At 41.6% G+C, this 20,841-nt stretch overlaps 1 long non-coding RNA gene across 1 annotated transcript; it reads right to left on the reverse strand.

Moving 5' to 3' along the window:
• Window positions 1-18,037: 18,037 nt before the first annotated feature.
• Window positions 18,038-18,955, reverse strand: LOC141366122 (uncharacterized). The gene is made up of 3 exons (XR_012371165.1): window positions 18,920-18,955; window positions 18,671-18,747; window positions 18,038-18,175 (listed from the first exon to the last, which is right to left on the reverse strand). It is a non-coding gene; the product is annotated as an uncharacterized lncRNA (long non-coding RNA).
• Window positions 18,956-20,841: the final 1,886 nt, after the last annotated feature.

The raw sequence follows: 20,841 nt of genomic DNA on the forward strand, positions 1-20,841 counted from the left end.
GCCCCCACAGCCAGAGCCGGAGCCCGCGCAGCCGCGCAGCCAGAGCCAGAGCCGGAGCCCGCGCAGCCAGAGCCGGAGCCCGCGCAGGCCGCGCAGCCAGAGCCCGCGCAGGCCGCGCAGCCAGAGCCGGAGCCCGCGCAGGCCGCGCAGCCAGAGCCGGAGCCCGCGCAGCCAGAGCCGGAGCCCGCGCAGGCCGCGCAGCCAGAGCCGGAGCCCGCGCAGGCCGCGCAGCCAGAGCCGGAGCCCGCGCAGCCCGCGCAGCCAGAGCCAGAGCCGGAGCCCGCGCAGCCAGAGCCGGAGCCCGCGCAGGCCGCGCAGCCAGAGCCGGAGCCCGCGCAGGCCGCGCAGCCAGAGCCGGAGCCAGCGCAGGCCGCGCAGCCAGAGCCGGAGCCCGCGCAGGCCGCGCAGCCAGAGCCGGAGCCCGCGCAGGCCGCGCAGCCAGAGCCGGAGCCCGCGCAGGCCGGGCAGCCAGAGCCGGAGCCCGCGCAGGCCGCGCAGCCAGAGCCGGAGCCCGCGCAGGCCGCGCAGCCAGAGCCGGAGCCCGCGCAGGCCGCGCAGCCAGAGCCGGAGCCCGCGCAGGCCGCGCAGCCAGAGCCGGAGCCCGCGCAGGCCGCGCAGCCAGAGCCGGAGCCCGCGCAGCCCGCGCAGCCAGAGCCGGAGCCCGCGCAGGCCGCGCAGCCAGAGCCGGAGCCCGCGCAGGCCGCGCAGCCAGAGCCGGAGCCCGCGCAGCCCGCGCAGCCCGCGCAGCCAGAGCCGGAGCCCGCGCAGTCGACCCAGCCCGCGCAGCCCGCGCAGTCGACCCAGCCCGCGCCGCCGACCCAGCCCGCGCAGTCCGCGCCGCCCACCGAGCCTGGGCATCAGCTGCAGCCTCCACCACCCAAGCCCCCATGGACTGTTTTGAGTATTTTGTGGACTTAAGTGTGTTTGATTAGTTTTGTTTTTTATCCTGTTTTTGCACCTTCTGTTATGTTTTATTCTGATGTGCTCATAGTCTTGTCTTGTATAGTATCAGTCATGTGTTCTTGTCTTGTGTGTTCCCTTTTTGGACGCCAGGTGGCGTCCATTGAGGGAGGGCTACTGTCAGGACTCTGCCTTGCAGTGTTGGGGTAGTTACTCAAAAAATGTAATTAGTTACTAGTTACTAGTTACTTCTTTAAATTGTAATGAGATTACTTTACTAGTTACTGCATTTGAAAAGTAACTTCACTACTTATTACTTTACTTTCCTTTTTCTTAATTTACCACATAGATACATGGACATGGTTTAGGCGGGGTCGGCTGATGATGAGTGACTACTTTAAATGACCGGCCAGGGCTCTAGACTAACTTTTTGCACTGGTGCGCCCAACATTTTAGGTGCACCAGCACAAGGTGCACCCTAATTTTTGACCCCATCGGATTTATAGTTCGCCCAAAAATTAAAATTCTGTATAATTTACTCCCTCTCATGTTGTTGCAAACCTGTATAGATGTCTTTGTTCTGGTGAACATGAATGAAAATATTTTGGGGAATGTTTGTGGCCAAACCATTCATGAGCCCCATTCACTTCCATAGTATTATTTTTTCCTACTATAGAAGTGAATGGGGCTCATGCTTGGTTTGGTTGTTAACATTTCTCGAGATATGTTGCTTCGTGTTGATCAGAACAAGGAAATTTGTGCAGGTTTGTAACAAAATGAGGGTTAATGATGAAAGATTTTTTTATTTTTGGGTGAACTGTCCCTTTAACACCGCAAGTTTAGCGCCCATGGTGGTTTAATACAGAATATAAACATATAGGCTATTTTATAAGTTTCATGTTGTCATTCCATTTTCCTTATACGAGTCATGCACAGTCCTGTTTGATAACCCGCATCCGCGCGATTAAAATAACACTTGACCCGTTATCCGACATCAGCATCAATTTATTTCAGCCGCGTAGCTATGGGTGGGCCTGGGTGGGCCTGGGTCCACCCACCTGTCAGCTAGGCCCACCCACCTGCCTATCCAGTAAAGCCTATTAGTTATCCTAAAGAGTAAATTATGTTGCATTTATCACTATACTTGACCTATAAAATAAATCTTTTTTTAAAACTCTTGTTTGCTATTATAATAAGGAATAAGTTAATTTTGTAAATAGTAGTGCAATAAATAGCGCATTTCGAACAGCCTCCTGGCCCCTCCTACACCCCACATCATAGAAATTAACATTAACACCCGGTTTAAGGCTGACACGTAAGGAATAATGAAAGCTGCGCTGCTTCATTGTCTTAGAATGAAGGTCACGAAGACCTTCGGTGAGAAGACTTTAGTACAGCTTGATGGTGCACTCTTTAACATTACCGTTGAGGTTTCTGAACCTGAGGTGTTGGTTCAGCAGCTAAAAAAAGAAAATTCTTTGCATAACATTTGCGCCCATGAGCCTTCTGGTATGAAAACGAGGTGTTCAGGCGCATTGTTGGTGCTTTGCTATTTTGAGGCAAATAAAATAGACTAGCCTACGCCATGACCAACTAAAACCTGCCAATGGAGAAATATTGCTTTTGTTATTTAATGAGCGCATACGCGCCTATAAACGGCAACGCGCATTTGCGCCTATAAACGGCAACGTTTAAACAAACGTTTAAAATATGAAAAATCAAAGGATTAAAATGATAAAATGTTTTAAAGATTATTATTGAGTGTCTTGGACATAAATAAGGACCAATTATGAGACGTTAGAAGGCGTAAAAACTTGCTTCACCTGTAGCCAGGTACGTAATTAAATGTTTTGCTTTAAACAAATGCAAATATTGCATTTGTTTAGAATTTTTTTAATGCTACCCAAAAATGTATTATATATGATGACTTTGTACCTGTGGATATGATGAGATGAGAACCGTTGTTATGCTTAAATTTCAAAACACCCACAGCGCTGTTCTAGTGCTGAAATTGCTTTTATAAATTATTTATTGTTACAAATAAACTATTTTTAAAGTACAAACCTTTTCTTGCATATTTGTAAATTATTCTTTGAGATTACTGATCATGTAGGCTATCCATACATTTACAATAATTAAAAGCCTGCTATTTTTACTTCCATGACTGAAAGAAAACGACTTTTAAAGGTTTAAATGAAGAATTTCGTTGCAAAACGAGAGAACTCCGTTTTTAACATTTTTGTCAAATTATTATTATGTTATCATGTTATTATTTTGTTTTATAGTGCTACTTAGCTGTATTTTTTAAGTTATGAAGGTTTAAATCAAAACAAACCAACCGCATTTGAATTGATATTAATTGGAATGCACAACCAAAAAACGAGATTTCTTTTGCAACGAAACTTTTCAAATACCAACAAATTAAGCTACTATTTAAAGTATTTTTAAAGTAGACCTAGCTTTTCTTGCATATTTGTAAACTATTCTTTGAGATAACACGGATCATCTGGGCTATCAATACATTTACAGCAATTAAAAGCCTGTTATTTTTACTTGAATGATCATGACTGAAAGAAAACGACTTTTAAAGGTTTTAATACCAACGAATAACAATTTCATTACAAATAAAAACAACGCAATTTTTTAATATCAATCTTAAACTGGTGGTCTTCTTCCTCTGCTCAGTTTTTTAGTTTACAAATTCTGCCAAAATATGGAATCGGGATTGCGCAAGGCAAGCGCAACTGGCTTGTAAAGGAGATGAGACTCTTATTGGTTTATTGCACATTGCGTTTAGATTGTTAAAATAAAGCCCATACAGGCTTTTGTTCTTATTGAACGGTGATATATTGAAACTGGTGTAGTTGTGTGTTTGTATATTTTAATAACAGATGCTTTTTTGGTTAAGGCCCACCTGATTTTCTCTGGGCCCACCCACATTGTGAATCCTGGCTACGCTAGTGATTTATTTCATACCCGTTTTACATAAAGACTGCGACCGGCCGCACCGCAAATCGTGATGTAAGTAGAAACCTTTAAAGATGCAGAACATTGACAGAAATAAGCACAGGACCATGACTGTTCAAATATATTATCATTTAATGTTAAAACTTTGTGATGGTCGGCAGATTGACAGCTGAGCGGACAGCAGTGTTTGTTGCATAAGCGCTGCGCTTATATTTATTATTACCTTATAAATTGATGATATGATTGCAGTGATTCCAAAGGGATGTCCAAAAAAACTCAAGTAGAATGTTAAATGTTTAAAGTTTAATGTCTCTTTCTCGCTGCCCTGTGTAAACCCACGCGGGTGATGGCATGAAACGCGTGAGGAGCTTACATTTTGCATTACCTTAAATTACCTTAAATTATGGTCATACAAATAAAAGTAAAACAACATTCAAAACTGTAACGTGTACATTTATTTATGTAAAGTTACACTCGCAATAATAACAAAACAATGTGCTTTTTTAAATAGGTAAAAAGTGTTTTGTGCTGCATCGGTTTGGGAGCGCGTCACACAAAAATAAACTCATATAGGCTATAGTCTACTTTTGAATTCGTTTTGTTAATTGGCTAATTATTTAAGTGAAACACATTTCATATAGGCTTATTTATTTTATTATTTTTTTCACCAAAGAAAGACGTAATCATCACGTTCTATTCATTTTAATGCTTTTTGCGCATAAACTAAACCCTTGGGGGAATTATTTATAAATGAATCAACAACGCAAATCAAGGAATTAACTTATTTCTCTATTTAAGACAGTCTGGCAGGGCGGTAACAGCGATACAGCAAACACCGAAAAGTTTATAGGATTAGATTTGGAAGTAAATTATGAAGAAAACAGCGGTCCTGACTCCTGGCTTTTTTCTATAAATTGGGCGCACGCGACATTGCTGTTCGGGTTACGTTCAAATAATTTTCTTTAAAAGAATTATGATTTGGCTCTGACTCGATTGAGGTTCATTACCTAATTCCGTCTTCGGGTTCGGACCTCTCGAGCCCTGACCGGTAAGTTAAGCAGGATCTTTCGCCACAAGTGTTGTATTGCCATGATGGGCTTACAAATGCTCAGACAGGTTGCTCATCGCGTTGTCAGCAGTTGAAAGACACTTGTCGTGTGGGCATAGTGTGCATTTCACACGAATATTTTTGTACTTTCAAGCAATACGCTGAAAGTAATGTGAATATCGCCCCAGTGGCTGAAACCCTCCGTCTTCATTTCCCGCTCCCCTTTGCACCAGCAGCTACGTCAAATCAATCTCTATGGCAACGGCACACGTACAGGGACACGCATGCACGCACCACTTAAACAGACAGAACTTTACACCCAGGCAAACACTGCTTGGGTAACGCAGGAAAGCGCGTTCCTATAGTCTAGTAAAGTAGTGTAGTTACCAATATTATTAGTGTAATGCGTTACTTTACTTCGTTACCCAAAAAAGTAATATAGTTACTGTAATCCGTTACTTTGTAACTCGTTACCCCCAGCACTGCTGCCTTGAAGTCTTGTTTAATTTGTATTATGTCATGGTGGCAGAGTTCTGGCAGTCCCTGGCCTTGTGTGGAGGTTCATGCCTTGTTTTTGTGTTTGGCATGTACCTCCGGTGTCTTGTCATTTGTCCCCGCTCCCTCGTTCTCCTGCTTATTGTTAATTATTACTTATTCCCATCACCTGTTCCCCGCTCGTTATCTTGTTTGGTTTGCTCTATTTAATGTCTGGTGCTGCGTCCGAAACCGCCTACTACATACTATATAGTACGCGAAAAGCAGTAGGCGAGGCGAGTAGTATGTCCGAATACATAGTATTCGAAAAACAGTATGCGAAAAGTACCCGGATGACCTACTACTTCCGGTTAGATTTTGCAGTGTGCATACGATGGACGCTGCACTATCCCATGATGCCCCGGACGAGGAGTTATCCAACGAAGAAGAAGAGGCACGCGGCTGTTTTCGCGCTGAAATGACATGACGTGATGACGACGTATGTCACGTGATGTAGCAACATGGCGGATGTAGTACGTCCGAATCTCATTCATACTACCATACAGTACCTACTGTTTTAACGCCAAGTAAGTAGGTACTTCATCTAATTCAGTACCTACTATACAGCAGTGGGGAACCTTCAGGGCCTTCTACGCCTTCAGAGAAGGCCTAAAAAAATTAATAAAAATATTTTTTATAATAATACTAATAAATAATAAAGTATTCAATAAAAATATGTTTTTACATGTTTAAATTTATATTTAATTTAATTTAATACATGTAATATATTTTCTCTCATCTATGTTCTAACGTTAAGCTTACTGTCAGGTTCATATCCAATCAGAATCGTCTGTCTCTATTAAGGCCCGGTAAACTGGCTCATTCATTGGTTAGGACTTCAAGAATCCCAAGGAAGGCCAAGCTATGTGTTTTGGTGTGGAGAGTGACGGGCAAATCGACCAATCACGCTTTGATTTCAAGTGGGCGGGTAAAAAACAAAGCATTGTAAGCCTTCATGAAGTCCTAATCATGCAACAAGCTGGATGCGAGCTGCCGTAAAACACCAAAGAAGAAGAAGTCCTAATCATAGACCGTCTAATGGCCCGAATCTCTGCGGTGAGAGTGGTTGAGGTAAATGGCAGAAAACGTGATTGACGTTGTGGCTAGTTTGATAGGGCTGAGGTAAAAACGAAATTACTTAAGCGGGTACTCGTGAAGAGCACAGCCGAGAGATGCGCGTGCAGCTGCGCTGTGCATATCAGACGTGAACACGATAAAAATAATGGTTTTAATTATAATTTCACTTCCTGACAGTTTTACTTGAGGATAGTAATGACTGCAGGCGACGAAGAATTACATACAATATAATTACCTAACTAAATCTCAGAGAATGCAAAAACATTCACCGGGGCTCGGGCTAGGGATTTTGCGAGCCCGCAAAATATAACAGTTATAAGCCACAAGGAGGTGCACTGAGAACGCAGGGTGCTATATTTCCCCTTATGAAAAAAGACTAACAAGCTATCCTACAGCTAAATATATATTTACAAAAAACAAAAATTAAATGCAAATTTACAGAGCAGCAGAGTCTGTATTTGTGTTTATCAGTTAGATTAAAGTAATTTTAAACTTTAAAACTGCATTTAAAGGCAAACGATGCCTATTCTGTAATTTAACTTTGCGTGCTCAGAATTTTTACACGTTCACTGTATGATTTAACGAAATACGAATAGCCTAGTATTATATTCTGAATTTTAAAATTTATGAAAAACAAACTACTCTCAATTTATTTTGGTGTTTTTTCCCCCATGCTCACTTGTCTCCATTTTCCAGTTTTTAAGCATTAAGCCGGTGTAGTAAGTAGAACCTATCCATTAAATTTGTGACTTTCATTTATTGCGCCATGCGTAATTGCGCATGGAGAGGCATTTGCACTTCATTGCATATTTTGAAGGCCCAGCTGAAGTACTCACGGTTCGCCACTGCTATACAGTATGCGGTTTCGGACGCAGCCAGTGTTTCTTTAGTTCTGTGCAGGATCATTGTGTAGTGTTGTGTGCTCGTGTTGCGTGTGCATTCTAGTCTAGTGATCTAGTCATAGTCATAGTCTCAGTCTCAGTCTCAGTGTTATCTGTCAGTTTTATGTTTCATGTTGTGCACCCCCTCGTGGGTTTTTGTTTTGTAATAAAGTGTTTTCTGTTTTCCCCGACATCGTCTGCTATTGGGTTCATTCGTCTGCTAACCCTCACATTTAGTTTTGGATTTATTGGCTTAATATTTTAAGCATGTGTGAATCAGCAGAAGATTAAAATCCGAAATAACACTTTAAAGCAATATCTAATAGAAATTCTAATTATTTCAATAAAATATTAACTAGAGGAAGAAATAGGATGGTGATATTTTTTAATTCAATTAAAATCCATTTGCATTAAGGCAAAGTGAAAACATTAACAGTGATATTCGTTATATTGCAGCATTTAAAAACAAAAATTACCACTAAGACATATGTTTAAAAAGCATTTAATAAAAAATATACTACAGCTCGATGTGTTTTTTCGAGTGTTGATTTTGACTCTCTTTGGAATAAAGAGGCTTGAGATCCTATGAAGAATTATGGTTAGAGAAAATGGATGCATATTAGGAAAAAAAACTTGCTTTGAGCATGTAGTGAAAACAGAAAGCAAATGTCATATTAAAATATCATCTTGAAGATAATGCTAGGCCATTTTAGTTTTTTCTGTCTCTTCGTGTTAGCCAGACTGGCTCAATGATGATAAAATCAGATTTCTATGGGCCATTTGTTCAGACCCATTGTTTAAAAAAATCCTACTTGATTATTACAGGCAATGTCAAAGAATATTTGAAAATCTTTATTGTTATTTCCAATTGATACACCAAAGCATAATATTTAAATAAACCTAGCATTAGCATAGAGCTGCAAATATTTATTTTCTATAGACTACAGTACAAACACATGCAACAAATGCTCACAGTCCATGTGTTTACATGCTATATGCTGGTAATGCTGATTAGATTTTAAGCTTATGACCTTTTTCTAATTTTATGGGAAACATACAAAATAAAAAAGACTGCATGTGCTCATCTTCATACGCATTTAAAAAACAGAGAATCGTAAGGAAAGTTCACATACATTCTTGTTGGAGGTGTTTGAAAAAACTGATTAGCATTCCTTTTTTATAGGGAGTTGGCAGAAGATTAAAAAACCTGATAGTTCACATGCATTATCCCATTGCATTAAAATTGAAAGTGAAAGAAAACACTGAGGGCTCTATTTTAACGATCTAAGCGCATTGTCTAAAGCGCACAGCGCAACTGGGCGTGTCCGAATCCACTTTTGCTTATTTAATGACGGGGAAAATGGTTTGTGCGCCGAGCGCATGGTCGAAAGGGGTTGGTCCTATTTTTTTAATGATTAATGGAAGTATTTTGGGCGTAACGTGCAATAAACCAATGAGACTCTCAGCTCTCATCCCCTTTAAAAGCAAGTTGTGCTGGCGCTATGTCTAATCCATATTTAGATGACGGACTTTGTAAACTGAAAACTAAGCGGAGGAAGGAGATCCCCAGTTTAAGATTAATGTTAAATAATTGTGTTGTTTTTCACTTGTATTGAAATTGTTATTTTTTCATTAAAACCTTTAAAACCCATTTTCATTTAGTCATGGAAGTAAAAAAGCAGGCTTTTAATTGCTTTAAATGTATGGCTATCCAATATCATGAAAAAATAATTTACAAGTATGTAAGAAAATGTTTGTACTCTAAAAATACTTTATTTGTAACAAACAGGAGATAAAGAATTTACAAACGGCTCTCTGCAAGGTTCAGCACTTGGACAGCGTCCGTTTTTTTTAAGCATTACTTAAAAATGTTTCTCATCTCACCATATCCACAGGTACAGTGTCATCGTGTACAATAAATCCGTGAGGTAGCATTTAAAAACATTTAAAAACAGATGAATTTGTTTAAAGCAAAGCATTTATTTATGTCACGGCCGGGGGCGGACCCGAATAAACCAAAGGTCACGCCCCTCTCAACTCTTCCACCTCGAGGAGTTTCCCAAGACCACCCCAATGACCAGACAGACGAGTAAACTACAGTTAAAATGAACTTTATTAAATATTTAAAAGGAAAGGGGAAAGGGCAAAGGGCAATTTAAAACTAAAGTGTCTCTTCTTCGCCTCCAGGGCCACTTGGGGGAAAGACTGGGGACAGGGGCTCCTTTGGGGCTCTGGTCCACAAATCCGTGGCGTGCTCCGCTTCTCCTGGAGGCAGAATCAAAATAAAGGTCAGACAGAGGTAAGGTACTTTGTCGTCTAGCGCTGTTCGTTCACCCGGGACCCTCAACCGACCAGGTAAGTGATGGTTATGACACAGGTCAAGTTCACTCCACAGGATACGTTACTCACGGCACTGGGGATCTTCGTTCACACAGAGCTTCACTTGCACAGGTAGGTGATTGCTGTAAACACAGAACAGTTTCACTGCACAGGTTATGTTACTCCCAGCACTGGGGATCTTCGTTCACACAGAGCTTCACTTGCACAGGTAGGTAATTGCTATAAGCACAGAGCAGTTTCACTTCACAGGTTATGTTACTCACAGCACTGGGGATCTTTGCTCACACAGGGCTTCGCTTGCACAGGTAGGTAATTGCTACAAGCACAAAACAGTTTCACTTCACAGGTTACGTTACTCACAGCACTGGGGATCTTCATTCACACAGAGCTTCACTTGCACAGGTAGGTAATTGCTATAAGCACAAAACAGTTTCACTTCACAGGTTATGTTACTCACAGCACTGGGGATCTTCATTCACACAGAGCTTCACTTGCACAGGTAGGTAATTGCTATAAGCACAGAACAGTTTTACTTCACAAGTTATGTTACTCACCGCACTGGGGATCTTCGTTCACACAGAGCTTCACTTGCACAGGTAGGTAATTGCTACAAGCACAGAACAGTTTCATTTCACAGGTTATGTTACTCACAGCACTGGGGGTCTTCGTTCACACAGAGCTTCACTTGCACAGGTAGGTAATTGCTATAAGCACAGAACAGTTTCACTTCACAGGTTATGTTACTCACAGCACTGGGGATCTTCGTTCACACAGAGCTTCACGTGCAGACAGTGGATTTTCGCTACAGTGTTGGTGCACCGTATTCCTTCGCCCATCCACTCAAGCTGTCCGGGCGTCGTAGGGACTGGTGGGTCCGATGGCACGGAGCCGAACGTTTCCCAAACTCCCCCTCCTTCTTCCACGACCGGGGTCACGAGTTGGGGCGAACTTTCGTCGAGGCTCCGCTCACCACGAGCTTCTGTTGGAGAGGTCAGTACACACACCGCTACAACCCACAGTCCGCACGGTACACTCTTGGTAATACTCACTGGGTTTCACCACTGTCTGCTCTATGGACGAACGAAGCTCTCGTTGACACACCCCGGGCACAGGGCTCAATTTTCTTGCTCTCCTTAGGACCCAGGCCACAACGGATGTTGTCGTCTCGCGACTCGTCTGAGGCTAGGCAGTTTGAACGCTACAAGCACAGCATACACACAGCAAGTAAAGCGTAAACACCATCAAACAGTGAAACTCACCCACAGCACTCTTATACAACTTCACGTGGTTTTTAGATCGCCCTTGCCACCTGGCTACGACTACCTCGAGAGGATAGTTGGGCGATAGCTGGACCACCAATGAGAGTGAGATGTGTGTTATTCCCAGGCCCGGCGTGTTGTTTATCACTCCTCTGGCTCACCTGCGCTTCCTTTTTCCCACAGGGCCACTGTTCTACTGGTGAACGGTGCTTCCTACCAATTGCTTTGTCCGTGCTTCCGGTCAACCCGCAGCTCGCCCACGCTTTCCTCTCCAGTGGGGCCAGGGACCTCAAAAACACAAAGGAACACACCAAACAACTCTTCGTACAAGTATTGCACAGATAAGTACCACAGCTGTTACTCACGCTTCGTTGTCAACAACTGCTATTAGCTGCACTCTTGATGGCTCTGTGTCCGCTCTTTCTCTAATGAAACCCCTCAATATTCCTTCGGCAACTGACTGTCCCTTTCTCTCTTCCCCAGGAGAGTGATCCAGCCAGCGTGGTCCGTCTGCAAAGCAGCAACCCAGCGTATACAAAGTACACCACAAGCACCCCGTTTGATGTCTTCAAAGGTCTTTTTATACCCTGACTCTTCTCCTCGTCAGCCTACCAGCAACCGCTGTGTCAATTATTCCCACCTGAACGTGATTAGGCCTAATTTTGGTTTCGGGGAAACCCCGGAAATTCCGGTGTTCTAAGTGAAGCGTCCGGGCGGAACCATCGACGGGCGGAACCCGTCTTCCACACTTTTGGTTCCGCCCTCACAAAACGTCACCTGTGACATTTACTTACCAGGCTGCAGGTGAAGCAGCTCTTTACGCCTTCTAACGTCTCATAATTAGTCCTCATTTATGTCCCAGAGACTCAATAATAATCTTTTACATTCAATCCTTTAATCTTTCATATTTAAAAGTGTTTTTGTGCTGCTACGCATTCATGTATGTGTTAAGCAAACCCGCGTTGTCGTCCCGTTTAGGCGCATATTACTAATGTGCTCTTTAAATAACAAAAATATATTGCGCCATTGACTTTAGACTTTAGACCAGGTTTTTGTTGGTCAATGGCGTAGTCTATTTTAGTTGCCTCAAAATCGCAACGCACCAACAATGCGCCTGAACACACCTCGTTTTCAGACCAGAACGCCCATGGGCGCAAAAGGGGGCGCAAATGCATTTGCTATTTAACCAACGCGGCGCTAAACGTGAAAATTATAATTGCGCAGGGTGCAAACTAGCAAAAGACACTTGCGTCGCGCATTGCGCTGCATTGCGCCGGGTGTAAGATAGAGCCCTGACTTACTGTCACTAAATTAGTGATTTATAATAATAATGATTAATAATTTGCACAGGTCAGATTTCGTGGGTAATAACTTTAACTTTTTGTAATAATTACAAGATTATGTCACATCTGTAAACACAAAGAAGACAACCTGGCTACATTTTGAGCATTTATAGCTTGTTTAACAGTTGCTTCTATTTTTTTATTTTAAGTTTTTGTAAGGGTTTTGTTTCGTGTTTTGTACTTTTATTTTGATATCCTGTTCTGTATTTTGAAATCTTGTCATGTTCCACTTCACTTTGTACTTCCTGTCTGTTCACTATAAAACCAGTTAAATCTGATCACTCCCCTCGAAGTATTGTATGTATGTTTCTCTGCTGCATTACCAAGCGTTTATCCTGTTTTCTGTTCTGTTTTTCTGTTCCTGTTTTTGACCCGTGCCTGTTACTATTGGAGTTTGATTGTTTGCTACCTGCCTTGACCTCTTGCCTGTTTATTTGACTGCTCTTTTGGATTGCCCTATTTGGATGTGTTTGCCTGCCTGTGTGGATTTACTTTTTAATAAACCTCCTGCACATGGATTCATCTCTCTCTTGCTTTGTGTAAGCAGCCCACGTTACCGTTTTAAAGCTATTTTAAAAAATGTAAAGTTTAAACAATGATCATCTGAGAAATACCATGTAAAAATGTTAATTGATTATGTCTGGAAAATATCTGTTGTTAAAACAATTGAAGCTCAAACTGCAAAAAGGCTCATTCAAAAAGTGAAAGCGACAGAGCTCTTGCTAAAACAAAAAATAATATCAGGGCTTTTCATCTAAAGCAGGGGTTCTCAACCTTTTGCAACTTACGGCCCACAATGACTTTTTAAAACATTCTGAGAACCATATTTGTAAACATGATAGTATCAATGCAGAATAACAGAAAAAAGGATGTTATGGACCCTGTAGACGGATTCTTCCACTACAGGAATGGGTACATCATTCGAGTTAGTGTCTGTGGAAGGGAGAGAAACAGGTTCAGTGAATGGTTTGAGAAGAGATACGTGGAATGAGGGAGAAATCCTGTATTGTGGTGGTAAGTTGAGCTGGTAAGTTAGTTTGTTCAGCTGCCTCTGAATGGTGAAAGGGTCGATGTAACGGGGACTCGGCTTATGACAGGGCTGGTATGGGCAGATGTCCCAGGTGGATAACCACACCTTTTGTATGGGTTTGTACTGGGGTGCTTCGGTGTGACCGGAGTTGGTTGATCCTGGTGCAAAAAAACCTTGAAAAATCAGTCCACCACTACTAGAATACAGGTTTGGTTTTGGGATTTGGGCAGATCAGTCAAGAAGTCAATACCTAAGTGGGACCATGTTAGTTGAGGTATGGGAAGAGGCACCAATTTAGCCGCGGGTAGCCTTCTGGGGGTGTTGGTTATGGCGCAGACTGAGCATCCTTTGACGTACCCGTGAAACATCCTGGGTGAGTGTTGGCCACCAGTACCGATTACTGAGTAGCGAGAGGGTACTCTTTCTACCTGGATGTCCACAGCCCAGAGCACAGTGAGTGAAACTTAGAAGTTCGGTGCGTAAGTGTTCGGCCACGAAGATGAGACCATCCGGGGTCTCCGGCGAAGCGGGATGACGTAGGTTTTCCTGGTTGATCTGTTCTTAGATATCCCAGATGATAGGTATAACCATGAAGTTGAAGCGGGTGAAGAAGAGAGCCAGATTGCGATGGTCAGTAATTATTTCGAACTGATGGTTAGCTCCCTCCAGCCAGTGCCTCCATTCTTCAAGGGCAAGTTTGATTGAGCAGTTGGAATATAGGCACATGGATGAAGTCGTGGAGGATTCCCCTGCCGCTGAGAGGGACAGCCCCGACTACGGTGGAGGAGGCATCGACTTCAACTATGAAGGGAAGATCTGGATTACGATGAACCAAGACTGGTGCAGACTGAAAGGTTTCTTTAAGGAAGTTGAATGCTGATATCGCTTCCAGGGACAAGGACAGTGATTTTGGTTTACCCTTTAATGAAGAAGTGAGAGGCCACTGATTAGACTGTAGTTTTGGATGAATCTTCTATCAAAGTTAACAAGGCCAAGGAAACATTGAAGGTCCTTCAAAGAAGTGGGTTTGAACCAGTTGTGAATGGTCTCCACCTTCCTCTGGTCCATTTGTACTCCTTGATGATGTAACCCAGGAACTGTACTTGGGAGGTGTGGAACTTGCACTTCTCCAATTTCAGGTACAGATGGTTCTCCCTAAGTTTCTCCAAGACTAGTTTGACGTGACGTTGATGTTCAGTGAGGGAGGATGAGCAGATGAGGATGTTGTCAATGTAGACTACAACAAATCCTTTAAGGTATTCTCGGAAAACTTTGTTCATGTAACCTTAAAAGACATCCGGCGAGTTGGAGAGTCCGAAGGGCATGACCTGGTATTCATAGTAGCCTGAAGGGGTAATGAATGCAGTTTTTCAATCAGCTAGACTACCACAAGCTGACGGATTTGTGGACAGAGACCATGACAGTAAGCGGTGATGAGAGCAGTTTCATTTTATCCGCTAGAGGCAGCCAATGTGAGAAACTGTAGGGTATATGCACTGACGGAGAGTTTTCCTTGACAACGATTAAAGAGTTGATCATGAATAGATAAATCCGCTGCTGTTTGCCCGAAGACCTCCTTAAAATGTCAATGAAACTGGAGAGAGATTTTAGAATAGGAGAATTGGAATTTCAGAGGGATTGAGCCCATTGGAGTGCTCGTCTGGACAACAGGGAAATAACAAATGCCACACGAGATGAATCGTTAGAAAATAAATGAGCTTGCATCTGAAGATACAGAGATACCTGTAACAGGAAACCGCTACAATCTTCCGCTACAATAGATCTTCAGAGGTGAACTTAGCTTGAGTCTCTTTATTTCAGGTGGCTGATGATAATTCCAGGATGGATCAATGAAGAGTAGGTACTGGTAGACGACGACGGGGAAATACAGGTAAGTCCTTGAGGTTAGTAACTAGAGTGAATCGGTGACATAACTGACAAGACTAGACGGTAAATGAATGTGAGAGTTTTAAAGCGTAGGGGTGATGAGGATCAGGTGGAGATGATTAATACTCAGGTGAGTGAGAACAAGTGGGTGTAGTGAATGAGGATGATGGTGATGCAGTCCTGACAGAAGATGTAAAGGTGGACTTTTAGGCTTAGACTTTAGACTTTATTAGTACTCAAGGGTAGTACCTTTGAAAAGTTACATCTTTAAATGTAAAATATACAGCCGCAGAAAACATTAACTCTTTCCCCGCCATTGACGAGATATCTCGTCAATTAAGAGAAAACGCTTCCCCGCCAATGACGAGATTTTCCGTCTTTCCGCAATACCGCTATTATCCACCAGGTGGCTTTCCGCCTTCCGCAACTTTTTAAACCCGGAAGTATTGCCCTATGGCAAGCTGCTGCATGTCCGTGTCTGTTTTAAAGATCGCTCTGAATGGGATCTCTATGAAAAGTCCGTCACAAACATGGAATTATCTCAGCTTTTTGCTCAAAATGTGGTGTTTTTGCAGAAACCTACCCATATTCAAAAGCTAATTACAAAAGAACTTCTCAAGGTAGGATGAAACTGTTTTTTTTTTTTTGAAAGCAGAGGGTCTGTTCTTTCATTTGGTATATTGTATGTTTATATATCTGAAGAAGAACATTTTCTGGAAGGTATTAAACTTTGGTAAAAATCATGAAAAACGCTGGCGCTGGCTGGCAACTTTTTTTAAAAATGCTGGCGGTGAAAGAGTTAAGAGATCATTTCAAGACTGTTTTCAGTTGATCTAAATGTTACATTTATAGTTATGTGTAAATCGCAAATTTTTATCTGTTCTAAATTTACCTAACACTTTTTACGTTTTTAATGCTTTAATCAGCATGGATTTGGATAATATATATGCTATATGCAAATGTATGTTTACAACAGCCTGTTTACATTTTCAACAGAACCATCAGCCATAGTTTTATAAATGTTTTTGCCTTTAGAAGACTTTGTTCTTTCTCCATTTCTGTTTGCTGCTGCATCATTTGTGACCTGTGCTGGCAAATTGAGTTGGGATGAGCAAATTTTCAAAAATGTGTCATTTATATTTTAACATTCTCTATTAAAAAAACTTCAAAACAATTGGAACAATTGTTGGAATCTGACAAAGCATGACAGAACTATACCTGTTAACGCAGAGCAAAAACAATATCAATATATGTTAAATATGTTTTTCTTTTATTGTTTAATTTTGACATTGAGACAGACCACTTTAAGATACTGTAGGATAATGCAAGGGTTTAATATAATGATACAACAGATACTTTTCCTTAACAGTTAATCCAAACATTCACTTTAGATATAACAGATTATAGGTCATACCTGCGTGAATTCTTGTCAAAACAGATATTTTTAAACCTGTAATTTTGTGTTAGATGTCTATATATATCAGGGTCACGCACTCGCGCGTTTGTGTGCATGCGCTTCAGACATCTGCGTCAGACATCGCTTTTGAGCCTTGTCACTCTTAATAACTCTTTTAACATCAATCCGATCCCAAACTTTATCTCTCTTAATAATTATTTTAACACCAAGAAAGTCATGCAGTCTATTTTCTATAATTTCTGAATGCTTTAAAAACGAAACTAAAAAGTGAAAGAAGACGCATCTTTGCTTTATATGGATTTGGGACGGTACACCTCACAGAAAACGTGCAGATAAAGAAAACTGCACGTGCAGAAAACGTGCGTTTTACATGTTTAATGACCATTTAGAGCACTGGATTCGCTAGACGAGAGCTTAATGTTCTTATTTTTATGAAAAGCTCCGACTCATCTAGACAGCGCCGGTCACTTGCTGCGTCTCAATTCATGCAGCTGTGGGTCAAACAGAAATTGTGTGTTGCGTTAATCGCGCGTTAATAAAATTAGTGCCGTTAAAATGAATTTGCGTTAACGCGTTATTAACGCGTTTATTTTGACAGCCCTAATATATATATATATATATATATATATATATATATATATATATACATATATACATATATACAGAGTTAATCCCTCATTTTAAGATGGGACCCCCCAAAAATAAAATTCTTGCTACGTCCCTCGTACATACACAGTCTAATGTCGGCTTTCCGCTGTGACTCTGGATGCTGCTAAAACCCCACTGCGCCACAGAGCGCCACTCCCATAGTTTAACATTAAATTAATTTGTCCCAAATCGTTAATGATTAAGGCTGCTAATGCATATTTTGCATCTGGAAGTATACGCTATCTGACTAAGCTTATACGCTATTAAATGTGCACGTCCAGTATGCGATACCTGCGAGTTGTCCTATACACATCGCTTCTCGTCCGGTGTGCAACCTTCTTTAGAAAATCTAATGTATAGCACATTAGTATACAATATATTTTCTTATTGTCAGTTTAAATCCACACAGTGCCAAAAACAACAACAACAAAAAAAAAATCAGAATCCAATTATTGTTTATAGACACAAGTTTTTTTTATTAAGAACACACCTTTATGTCTACAGACCCTTTGGATTATATTAGGTTATCTAGCGTGTGACCAATCAAATTTAAATAACTCTTGATCAGGCTACTATAACATCAACGTTGACTACCGACGTTTTGACTAACATTAAATACATACTTCAGACATTTACTTTAGTATAAACACCTTCAAAGAGTATAAGGGCTATAAACTATGTAATACATGCCAGTAGCACACAACAAATAAATTTCTATATGCATTATTTAGTATTTGAATATGCAAACCCCTGTATCAAATTTTCAGGGATCAGTTTTATGATAGTCTCTCAAATGCATGGTGATGTTGCTGGGAACCCCAAGTTCAATCAGCTTCTCTTGAAACTGAAACAACAGAGAGTGATGACATAATTTGTGTGCTCATATTTTCATAAACAATACTACATTCAGTTAAAACATCTTTAGCACACTTTTGTCTATAGTGATGTTTTGATAAAAATTTTTTTAGCATAAATCAGCTAAATATGAAAATGTGATGAATAAATATGTTTTAAAAAATCCATACCAAGGTAAAAATAAAACTTGAATGTACTAAAAATATACTTAAATACCAGCAAGTAGTACATTGTTATTTTTTGTGCAAAATAATACTGTAAAATTACACATAAAAATACAAATTAAACATAATTCTACTACTATAGTGCACTTTAAAAAGTATACTAAGTACTAGTAACACTTAAATTGATTTTTAGTGTATTAGTGTATTTAGTGTACTTATTACATTTACTAAGTAAAATTACTATAAATAAAGTGTATTTTAGTGCACTTTTTTACCTAGATAAGTGACCTTTTTAAGTGTTTGACTGTTGAGTTACTCACTTGTATAATCACAAGCTCTTCAATCTGAGACTCTGACAGATTTTCTTCACTTGTAACTTGCAGTCTGAGTCCCACCACTGAACAGAAAACAATTCAATATCAGTTTTAAATCTTTTTAAAGCCTTTGAATTACTTGGATTTCTGCATTGATTGTATTGAACTGAAACTTAGATCAAATACATTTTGTGTAATCCATGCAAAAAGTCCAAGTAATCCAATTATTTGCAGCTGTATGTGCTCAAAACTTACCATACTCATCTGAAAAGGCGTTGACACAATTGTCATTGTTATGAATGAAGGCGCTTCTTCACATCCTCCCGGCCGTCAGAGGGCGCCTTCACCAGAGTGTTGGTAATTTTCCCTTTTCACTACATTTCCCATAATACCTCTTACCTGGGACTGATCACGCCACCAGCTGCAGTCTATTATGAACTGGCTTTATAAACCCATGTTACACAAGGAACGGTGCGAAGTCTTGTATTGCCCCGGTGTACATTTCTGAGCGTTTGTTGAACATTATTCGGATTGCTATTTCTGTTGTGACGTTGCCTGTTATTGGATTACTGAGTGTTTGCTACCTGCCTGTTTACTTTGCCTGTTTTCTGGATTTCCGATTGTTATCTGCCTGCCACTGACCCTTGCCTGTCTTAAGGATTATTGATTGTTATCTGCCTGCCTCGACCCAGCCTGTCCACCACTCTGATTCTGGTTTGCCCCATTGTATTATATTTGTGAGATTAATAAAACTGCGAATGGATCCTCCGTCTCATGCCTCTTCGTTACAGAAGACTTCGCCGCATAGCGATCCAGCAGTGATGTCACAGATGTCTGCCGAGCTCACTGCCCAAGCTCACCAGATAGCAGCTAATCAACACCAACTCGCTCGTCTCACGCATCTCACCGAGGAGTTGGTAAAAGCTATACAGGGCCTGCAGCTTGTATCTCCCGGAGCCGCGGCCTCATCCACCGCAGCACCGGCTCCGCCTAACCCTGCACCTCTGCCTCAGAGCAGCACGAGTCCCCGGCTGGCTTTCCCCGAAAAATTTGATGGAAACAACACTCGCTGCAAGGGATTTCTGTTACAATGCTCACTGTTTATAAACCAACAACCCCAGTTATACCCTACAGACATCAGTAAGATCTCCTTTGTGTGCTCGTTGCTTACGGGGCGAGCACTCGAGTGGGCCACGGCTGTTTGGAGAGATGATGGAGTTACGTTTCCTACATTTACTCAGTTTCTCCAACAGTTCCGAGATGTATTTGAACATCCCGCTGGGGGTAAAGGAGCTGGTGAGCAACTACTAACATTATCTCAGGGTCACAGTACGGCGGCAGATTATGCTTTAACGTTTCGCACGCTAGCTGCACAGACAAACTGGGTGGACGATACATTAAAGTTACTGTATAGGAAAGGATTAAACCTTGAGTTGCAGTCTGAATTAGCATGCAGGGACGAAGGATGCAGCCTTCGTGACTTCATAGAACTCTCCATACAAGTGGACAATTTAATACGATCTCGCCGTGTTCCACGCACGGTTCCGTTAACCCCTTCGGCTCCTGTGAATACTGCCGAACCGATGCAACTGGGCTTCACGCGTCTCACCACCGAAGAAAGAGATCGACGACGTCAACATCATCTGTGTATGTATTGTGGGGAATCTGGACATCTGAAGTTCTCCTGTCCCTCTCGACCCGCTGATTCCAAATTCCGTTCGGTGAGTGAAGCAACCCATTCATTTGAATCTAAATCTTGTATGGAGATTCCTGTCATTTTATCTGGTTCATCCAAAACCATTACTACTTCTGCACTGTTAGATTCTGGTGCCGCTGGGAACTTTATGTCATTACAGTTCGCCCAAAGTCACAACCTCACGCTCAAACCCTGTGTTTCTGATTTGGCAGTGGAAGCATTAGACGGTCGCCCAGTTGGAGAAGGAAAGATCTTACACATCACGGAATCTCTTCACATGCAGATTGGGGCACTACACAAGGAAAATATTGAGTTTCTCGTGATTTCTTCTCCTAACCATACTCTCATTCTCGGCATGCCATGGCTACGCAAACACAACCCACAAGTATCATGGAATCTTGGACAGATCAAACAATGGGGCCCTAAATGTCGCAGTCAATGCATCACTCCTGTTAACCCTGTACACACCAACAATCAAACC

This window comes from Misgurnus anguillicaudatus, chromosome 9, assembly GCF_027580225.2.
Source record: "Misgurnus anguillicaudatus chromosome 9, ASM2758022v2, whole genome shotgun sequence".
In the NCBI taxonomy this organism is placed as follows: domain Eukaryota; kingdom Metazoa; phylum Chordata; class Actinopteri; order Cypriniformes; family Cobitidae; genus Misgurnus; species Misgurnus anguillicaudatus.